Raw genomic sequence first — 8,616 nt, forward strand, 5'->3', positions numbered from 1 at the left:
GGGCAAGAATAGGGCTTGGGAGGAAAACTTCTCATCTCTTCACTTCTCTCATATCTACATTTCTCACATACTATCCTAGATGAATAACCCACATGATGATCATTTCTATCGCTTTCAATCTGTACGATATATTATAATTAACGTATGGATTAGGCGTAAAATACACTTTCAACAACGTATAGTGTTTCTCTTTGGCTCAGAAAGGCTTAATAAAATACTTCTATCACCGGATCCCATCATACTACCTCTCATAGACTATAACTTTTCTTTTGACGTAAGTGTAGTTATCTTGCTATGAACCAAGAGGATTTGTACACACAATTAATCCCAATCACTAGAGAAAATATATATATTATGGTAAGCACAAAACTACAATTCCAAAGAACAATTCGTAGCCTATTTGGTAAGCTAAGATTGAATGCCATTAACTCATCTATTAACCCTTTCATATTACCCATGATACGATATGACCATAGCCTTAATGTTTTCATCTTCGTGTTGTTTTGACATTTTCTTTTGTGTTCTTTCTTTGTGTGTGTGAGTGCAAGAGAGAAAGAGTGGGTCTTCTTTGATTGCACTTCTTTCCAAACCCTAGTCTTCATGGCATCTATGGTTTAACTCCTTCTTATAGTTTTTGTTGAGTTCTCTCACAAACTCTCACAGCCATAAGCCCGGTGCTTTCCTAGCAAGACCTCAAATTTCTTGACATATTTTTGGTGAACGCGACGCGAACAAGCCAGGGTGAGAGCAACTATATGCTGAAATGAAAGAGCTTGCAGACAGATTCAAATGGCTTGAAGAAGAAGACCGGATTCAAAAAGCAATTGAAAGCACTAGGCAATCCGTATATAATGAGCTTAACATATTCGAAGGCTATGATCCAAAAGGATATCTTGAGTGCTATGTAATGAGGCTTCAAGAAATTCCAGAAGCTCGGATGATTGTAACATTTGTTGAACTTGTGAGTGATGATTTCAAGCACCAAGTTCAAGACTATGAAAGTATATATGCAAGCAACTGGGGTGAGTTTTCTACAGCTATAACACATGTATGCTTGGAACATCAAGACCAAGAGATGGAGCAGAGTGGAAGTGGATGTGACCAGCTAGAGTTGGTGTCTCCTGTAAGCCATGCAAGTGTCAACACATCCATACAGGCTAATTTAGAAGCAGTAATAGATGCATATCTTTTGCAAGATGCAAATTTATTGTATGCAGATGAAGCAGACATCGTGGAAGCTATTTATGCACGTTTGTGTCTTGTAACCTTCGTATCTCAACATAATGACTCTCATGATGCTATCCAAGCGCCTGAAACGGCTCAAAGCGACTTAGAGGATGATGCAAACTCGTCGGCTATGATAGATGATTTGGACTCTCCTTTTGATTCGTTTGAAGATGCACATGAGTGTATATACAAGGATGAGGATGCTATGGTTTTGACAGAGGATGTGAAGGGAAAACAGGTGGAAGACGACTATATTAGTGATGTGCTACAATCTACTTTTCAGCAGATCTAGGAACTTTTACCAAGTTTAGAAGAGCCGGATGCCTATGCTGAAGACATATACCAGGATGAAGAAGTCATTATTATCAATGCTTTCCTATGTGAGTTTGATGTATGTGGTACTACCCAAATGGATATGCCTAGCTGCAAAAGTGCTAATTTAGAGGGGGTGACTAAAAATCTCTTCCTTTGTGAGTATAGCTCTGCTAGTAGCATTGCGGATTGTGAAGTACCTCAGCTAGACGAGGTGGAAGAAGAGGAGTGCATTGACATAGTAATATGTATGTCTTGTATATATGGGGTAGCAGATGTGATGCAGATGACTCATGAAATTGTGCCTTATTTAGAGCTAGATGCAGCAAGCTTTCACAATTCCATGGTAGAGGAAGGAATGACAGATGCAGATTCTCTGCATGAGGATTGGGGTTCTGCGGATGAAGCTATGAATCTTCAAGTTCACAAATCAAAGATAGAGAAGTGTTTGGGAATCCTATATAGGTTGAAGTGACATCAGAGGATAGAGTAGAAGAGCAAGAAACCTCTTCGAATATGGTCTGTGATTGGGGTGATATTTCTGATCTGTGTGAAGATGCAAATAAAGATGCTTTCCATAAAGTGCCTACTATACAGGGTTCTAAGAATTTCGATTGCCTGCAGGTATGCAAACAATATCTGAGGCATAAAAGGGATTTAGGTCCTGTGTCACAGGGTATAAATTGCAAGCAGGTTTGTGAGCATCTATCTGCTATGGATAGGAAGGGTATACATGGTGATGCCTTGAAGCAAGAAGAGGATGCTAGCTCTATGCTGACACTAGAGTCATGTAATGAAGAAGGGTTCTCCCTAGATGAGTGGAGACATGATTCAATTGAAGATAATTTAGGGATGGGTCAAAAAGGAAGAAGGCGTGAAGATATTGTGTCAGAGACTAACTCCAAGGAGGTTTTTGAGCAGTCGGTTACAAGTGACCGGGAGCATACCTACCAGAATGATTTGGAAAGGAAATTAGACACCATATTTGAGAGGTATGCAAAGTTTTATGATGTAAAGCTGGAGAGGTATTTGGTAAAAGGTGAGAGAATTGATGAGAGGTTTACCATGCATATTTCTGAGGTTTCTCTTGATGTTGAGAAAGGCTATCTAGAGGATTCTTCGAGAATGAAGATGCAGATTCAGACTTCTATGCGAAGAGGTACATATGTATTTACAGGTTGGTGAGAAGGTTGAAGTGCAGTTTCAAAAATCTTTCGAGTATATTACAGGAAGCCTGGAACTGTTTTTTGAAGAGGAGGATGAGGAACTTATGTCTCTTCATCATGAAGATTTTGCGCATAATGGAGATTTGTTACAGATGTTTTGGAGACAGATGTATATAACAATTCCTTCTGATCCAAGAGGAATTAAAAGATGCGGAGAATCTCAATGCTTAGTACAATACAAGTTTTTGAGTTACCCATATGATCCTGGAGGAGGTCATGGGATGACAGGGGATACAATTGCTTTCACAAGTTACCATGAGGCTGGCACATGCCGAAGGATGTGCAGGTTTAGAGGGGGTGGATGCCGTACTGTGACACGTACATAGTGGGAACGCATGCTACAAGAGTTATCTTGTAACTTTTTAGATACATAGTTATATTTTTTATAATGTACATATGCATATTTAAGTATAATAATATGCTTTCTATCTCATCCTATTATTTATCTCAAGGGTAACCTATTCTTACTTTACCATCAGAAAATACTATGGAAAAAGCGTCAATAGCTCCGCCTCTTTAACTTGGGACAAAAAGCATTGATTCTTTATTTCTACTATCTCATTATCATCTCACAACTTAGCTAGATCCTATATCTAGGGCAAACTCCAATATATATATATATTCTATGTATTTTTCATATTTTTCTTATATTTCTTTCTAAATAGCTACTACTAGGAGGGAATCAAATCCTAGTGGGACACTAGGTGGCATGATTTCAAAGATACACTTATTTTAATGCATTATTGCAAGCATGATTACAAAACTTTGTCAAGGAGCAATGTCATGCTTTAAGGCATTGGGTATCCTTTGGAATCAAATGAAAGTCTAGGCTAAGGGGACCACATGAAGACTTTTGCTGCCAGAAATGGACCCTATTTTGATGATTTTTTTACACAAGGTTCCAATCCGAAATGAAAAACAATTTTAAAATGAAAATCGTATCTAACGAGATGAAGTTTCTGCCTATATTTTTACTTTTTTATTTGGAGCCACGGTTGAGGAGATATGATCAAAATAATTAACCCTAGTCTGTCCATATCATGCAGGGATAGCTCATTTTCAACTTTTTCAGTTTCTGTTCACATTGGCTCTTCTCTTCTTGTGTAAACCCTTGGGGGTTCCCTTCACCTATAAAAGGGGACCTCTTATTCCTTGAAAAGAACTCAAGAATTCAAGCCATTGATGAGAGGAATTCATGAGGGAGTGAGTAGTAATCCCAAATTGTACTTAGCCATTAACATAAGCCTAGGCCTACACTTTCTCCTAGAAGAAGACTAGCCATTCTTGCAACAAGCTAACCTTGGAAGATCAACTCTAATCAAAGAAGGTCTTGCACTTGGTGTATCTCAATCAAAGTGGAATTCTCCACTCTTCTTCTCTCTCCATCAATAATGGTGCCGAAGGGTTTGTCAAGTAAAATGTGTTCTACATTGATATTTTCTTGATTTCTTGTTGTTTTCTTTTTAATCTCTAATCCAGCATTTATATATATATATATATATATATATATATATATATATATATATATATATATATATATATATATATATATATGTATCTAATATCATATCCTTAACCAAACCTATCTCTCTCATTCTTAGTAATTCATCCTCTCTACAAATTCTAGGTTCTCTTTGCTACAGGTACATCTCTACCCGCAGTATCCTTTTTGTGTACGGGCAAGAATAGGGCTTGGGAGGGAAACTTCTCATCTCTTCACTTCTCTCAAATCTACATTTCTCACATACTATCCTAGATGAATAACCCACATGATGATAATTTCTATCGCTTTCAATCTGTACGATCTATTATAATTAACGTATGGATTAGGAATAAAATACACTTTCAATAACGTATAGTGTTTCTATTTGGCCCAAAAAGGCTTAATAAAATACTTCTATCACCGGATCCCATCATACTACCTCTCATAGACTATAACTTTTCTTTTGACGTAAGCGTAGTTATCTTGGTATGAACCAAGAGGATTTGTACACACAATTAATCCCAATCACTAGACAAAATATATATATTAGGGTAAGCACAAAACTATAATTCCAAAGAACAATTCGTAGCCTATTTGGTCAGCCAAGATTGAATGCCATTAACTCATCTATTAACCCTTTCATATTACCCATGATACGATATGACCATAGCCTTGATGTTTTCATCTTCGTGTTGTTTTGACATTCTCTTTTGTGTTCTTTCTTTGTGTGTGTGAGTGCAAGAGAGAAAGAGTGGGTCTTCTTTGATTGCACTTCTTTCCAAACCCTAGTCTTCATGGCATCTATGGTTTAACTCCCTTTTATAGTTTTTGTTGAGTTCTCTCACAAACTCTCACAGCCTTAAGCCCGGTGCTTTCATAGCAAGACCGCAAATTTCTCGACAACGTACACTATCTTCTACTCTGAAAGAGTATTGGAACTCTTGCAATTCCATGATCCATTTTGAAATCCTGGGACTTAGTGTCATTTGAGATGACACCCAAGGAAACAAGTTTTCAGTAGTGATTATGATAAAGGGTTTTGGTAGGAGGTAGGATCTAAACTTTCTCACTACAAAGACAAGAGAAAGCATCATAGATTCTGCTTCTGTGTAATCCTTTTCAAGTGCATTCATGACCCGGCTAGCAAAGTAGATAGGCCGCATCCTAGTGCTATGAGGATCTTGCTGGATGCAACAATACCTCACCCAATGTCTCTCTACCCACACTTGAGCTAACAAAGAATGTAAACTCCCAACGTGGAGGCATGAGTGTTGGTAGTTCCGCCAAAACCATTTTTATACAAGAAAAGTACTCTTCAAGCTCATCAGACCATGCACACTCTACATGTTGTGTCAACTTTTGGAGGGGGTGAAGTAACTCCGATGCCAAGTGAATGAAGCGTGACTCATTGAACTACCTCCTTAAGACTCTTTGGTGATGGTAGCTCAATGAGAGCTTGTGCCTTTGCTGGATCTACCTCAATGCTTTTGAAAGAAACCTTGTGACCAAGCAAGATCACTTCATCCTCACCTATGTGGCGCTTGTCGGGATTGAGTTGACCTCCCATGTCGTAAAGTTTGTTTAAACCTTCTTCTACCTTTTGTAGATGCAATGATTTTGAGCTATAAATGTAGAAATCATCAATGAACACCCTGATTGACTTTCCAAAGAATGCTTGAAACACCACGTTCATGAAACGTTGGAAGGTTGCAGGAGCATTTGTCAGACCAAACGACATAACTCTAAAAGCATAACAACCCCAATGAGTGATGAAGGTTGTTTTCAATTGGTCCTCCAAAGCAATCCCTATTTGAAAGTAGCTTGAGTAGCCATCACACATAGTGTACTTCTCATGACCAGCTACCTCATTTAGTATCTCATCCTGAAATTGGAGGGGAAAGTGATCTCTTTTTGTTTCCTCATTGAGTGGACGATAATCCACACATACCCTCCACTTGCCGTTTTTCTTAGGAGCGACAACAAAGGGAGAGACCCACTCTGAATTCTCCACTGGATAAATGAAACTTGCTGCTAGAAGCCTTCTTACCTCCTTTAGTAGAGCCTGCTCCTTGATGACTCCTAGCCTTTGTAGCTTTTGAACCTTAGGTGTGGCCTTTGGCTTCAACTCAATCTTGTGCTGAACAACATCTACTCCACGCACATCGATGTAGTCTTTAGCAAAAATCCTAGGAAATGTCTTAGCACACATTTGAACTCCTCTCTTTCGTCCTTTGTAAGTGTTGTAGACAACGTACCTTCTAACATTCCTTCATCTTGCACATTTTGGTTCTCTTGAGTACCTACCTCTTCCAAACCTTGACAAGAGGTCTCCTGGTTGTTTGGATTAAACCTTATCCCCATGACTTCAATGGAAGACTCCTCTTCAGTAATGCTGCCGCTACTTTCTTCTTCTGATTATCGGTCCAATCTTCTTGCGTCTCACTTTGAGATAATTCTGCATGGAGCTCCTCTTGGTGTTGCTCCTTCATGTCAAAGACAACCTTCTTGTGATTGTCATTCTTGCAAATCAACTTTTCGCTTTCCCAATCCTGCAAAGCTCGCATCCTCATTAGCCACGGTCTACCTAGGATAGCCATTTCCCCTTGTAGACATAACATAGAAATCAATAGCCTTCTTAATGCCGAAAGCTTCCACAAAAACATTCTTACAAACTCCCAAACACCTAGCCTTGCTAATATTTGCCATTTTCACTTTGATTTCAGGCGTATCATGAATGTGCATGCCTAGTCTCTGCATAAGGTCCTCTGTCATGATGCAAATTTGTGCACCCCCATCCACTATACCTTTCCTAACCAATCTTCCTTTGATGTAACAATCTAGCACAGGTATAATATCCTCATTCATTTCAGCATGTGAAATTTTTACAACAGGCACACTCTCTTTGACCTTTCTCCTAATGCCAACTGCCTTTGTTAAATCCCTTCTAACTTGTGGACATAATGCAAGGAATTGAGGCCATGATATGCTTGGACCCTTACCTCTCATGTCCTCCATAAGGTTGTAGGGAGCCATACCATGTCCAAGAGGGAAGTCTTGAAGGTTGATGCAACGCTGGGTCTTCTTAGATTCCTTGGTTTCCTTTGCTTTCTTTCCTCGTCCATGGTCACTTTGTGATTTTACTCCTTCCTTTCCTTACCTTTTCCCCGCCCACGTTTGATGCCATTTGATTCAATGTCACCCTCTAAGGATTGTGTGACTTCTACAACATTGACATTTGGGTCAGGCAAAGGTGGAACTCCTTCCACTCCTTGTGGAGGTGGTCTTGGTCCATTTGGCATTTGTAGAAGCCTTGGTTGTTGACCAGTTCCTTCACCTGCATTCATCATTAGGTAATTCAAGTTAGGTCTCCCTGGCTCCCACGGGGCCAAGGACAATTATACATCCCATGTCCAGACTCTCCGCAATTCCAACATTGCAAGACTCTCCTAGGTCGTGGATCTCGCTCTTCAGACTTCTTTGCTTGTCCCTTTGGACCTACATCTTGTGCAAGGTGATTGACAAGCTGCTTAAAGATTCATTTAACTTCTCAATCACTTCCATCGTTACCTCAGGAAGCTCCCTAGATGTTGACGCTTGTGACTTTCCTTTGGGTCTAAGACCTTCTATTGGAACCTCTCCCCTTAAGCACTTGAGTTTCCTATATTTCTCAGCAGCCCTAGTTTCAGCTGCATCAAAGGTAGCAGATGCACCCGCCTCAACTTTTAACTTAAGGTCAGGAAAGAGTTCGGCTATGAACCTCTCCTTCTTTAGAAATTCTGCACCATCACCATGGTTAGCAACATTTCGTATCCATAGAGCCCAAAGACGTAGAAACTCTTGCTTGTACAAGTAGTAGTCATCTAAGTCTTTTTGCTTACGAGAAACAATGTCTTGCCATAATTTTTGAGTGTTTGGGGATCAAAGAAGTATTTCTCGAAACGATTCAAAACTTTCGTGTAATTCCCCTTAACTTCCTTAGGCAAAGAGTCAAACCAAGTGCTAGCATCTTTCCTAAGGACTACCTCAAACATTTCTGCACGTTCTTGATCAGTTAATATCTTCTTGATACGGCAAGACATTTTGAAATCTACTAAGAATAATTCTGCATCCTCCACAGGCTCTCCAAAGAACAAGGAGTAGCCACTCATTTGCCTAGTTGTATCCATGTTGCTGGTTTTACTCAAAATTTTCTTTTTCTTTTTTTAAATTTTTTGTTTTTTAAAATTAAATTTCAAAGTAGAATGAAAATGTAAACATCAAAGCTTAGATCGTAGCGAATCAATGGCAAAATGAACGGATTGATTGAGGCATTGATAGCTGCTACTTGCCTAGGTTCAAACATACGACGGAAAACACGTTGAAATTGTA

This window comes from Adiantum capillus-veneris, chromosome 11 (genome assembly GCF_014529385.1).
Source record: "Adiantum capillus-veneris isolate H3 chromosome 11, ASM1452938v2, whole genome shotgun sequence".
Lineage (NCBI taxonomy): Eukaryota > Viridiplantae > Streptophyta > Polypodiopsida > Polypodiales > Pteridaceae > Adiantum > Adiantum capillus-veneris.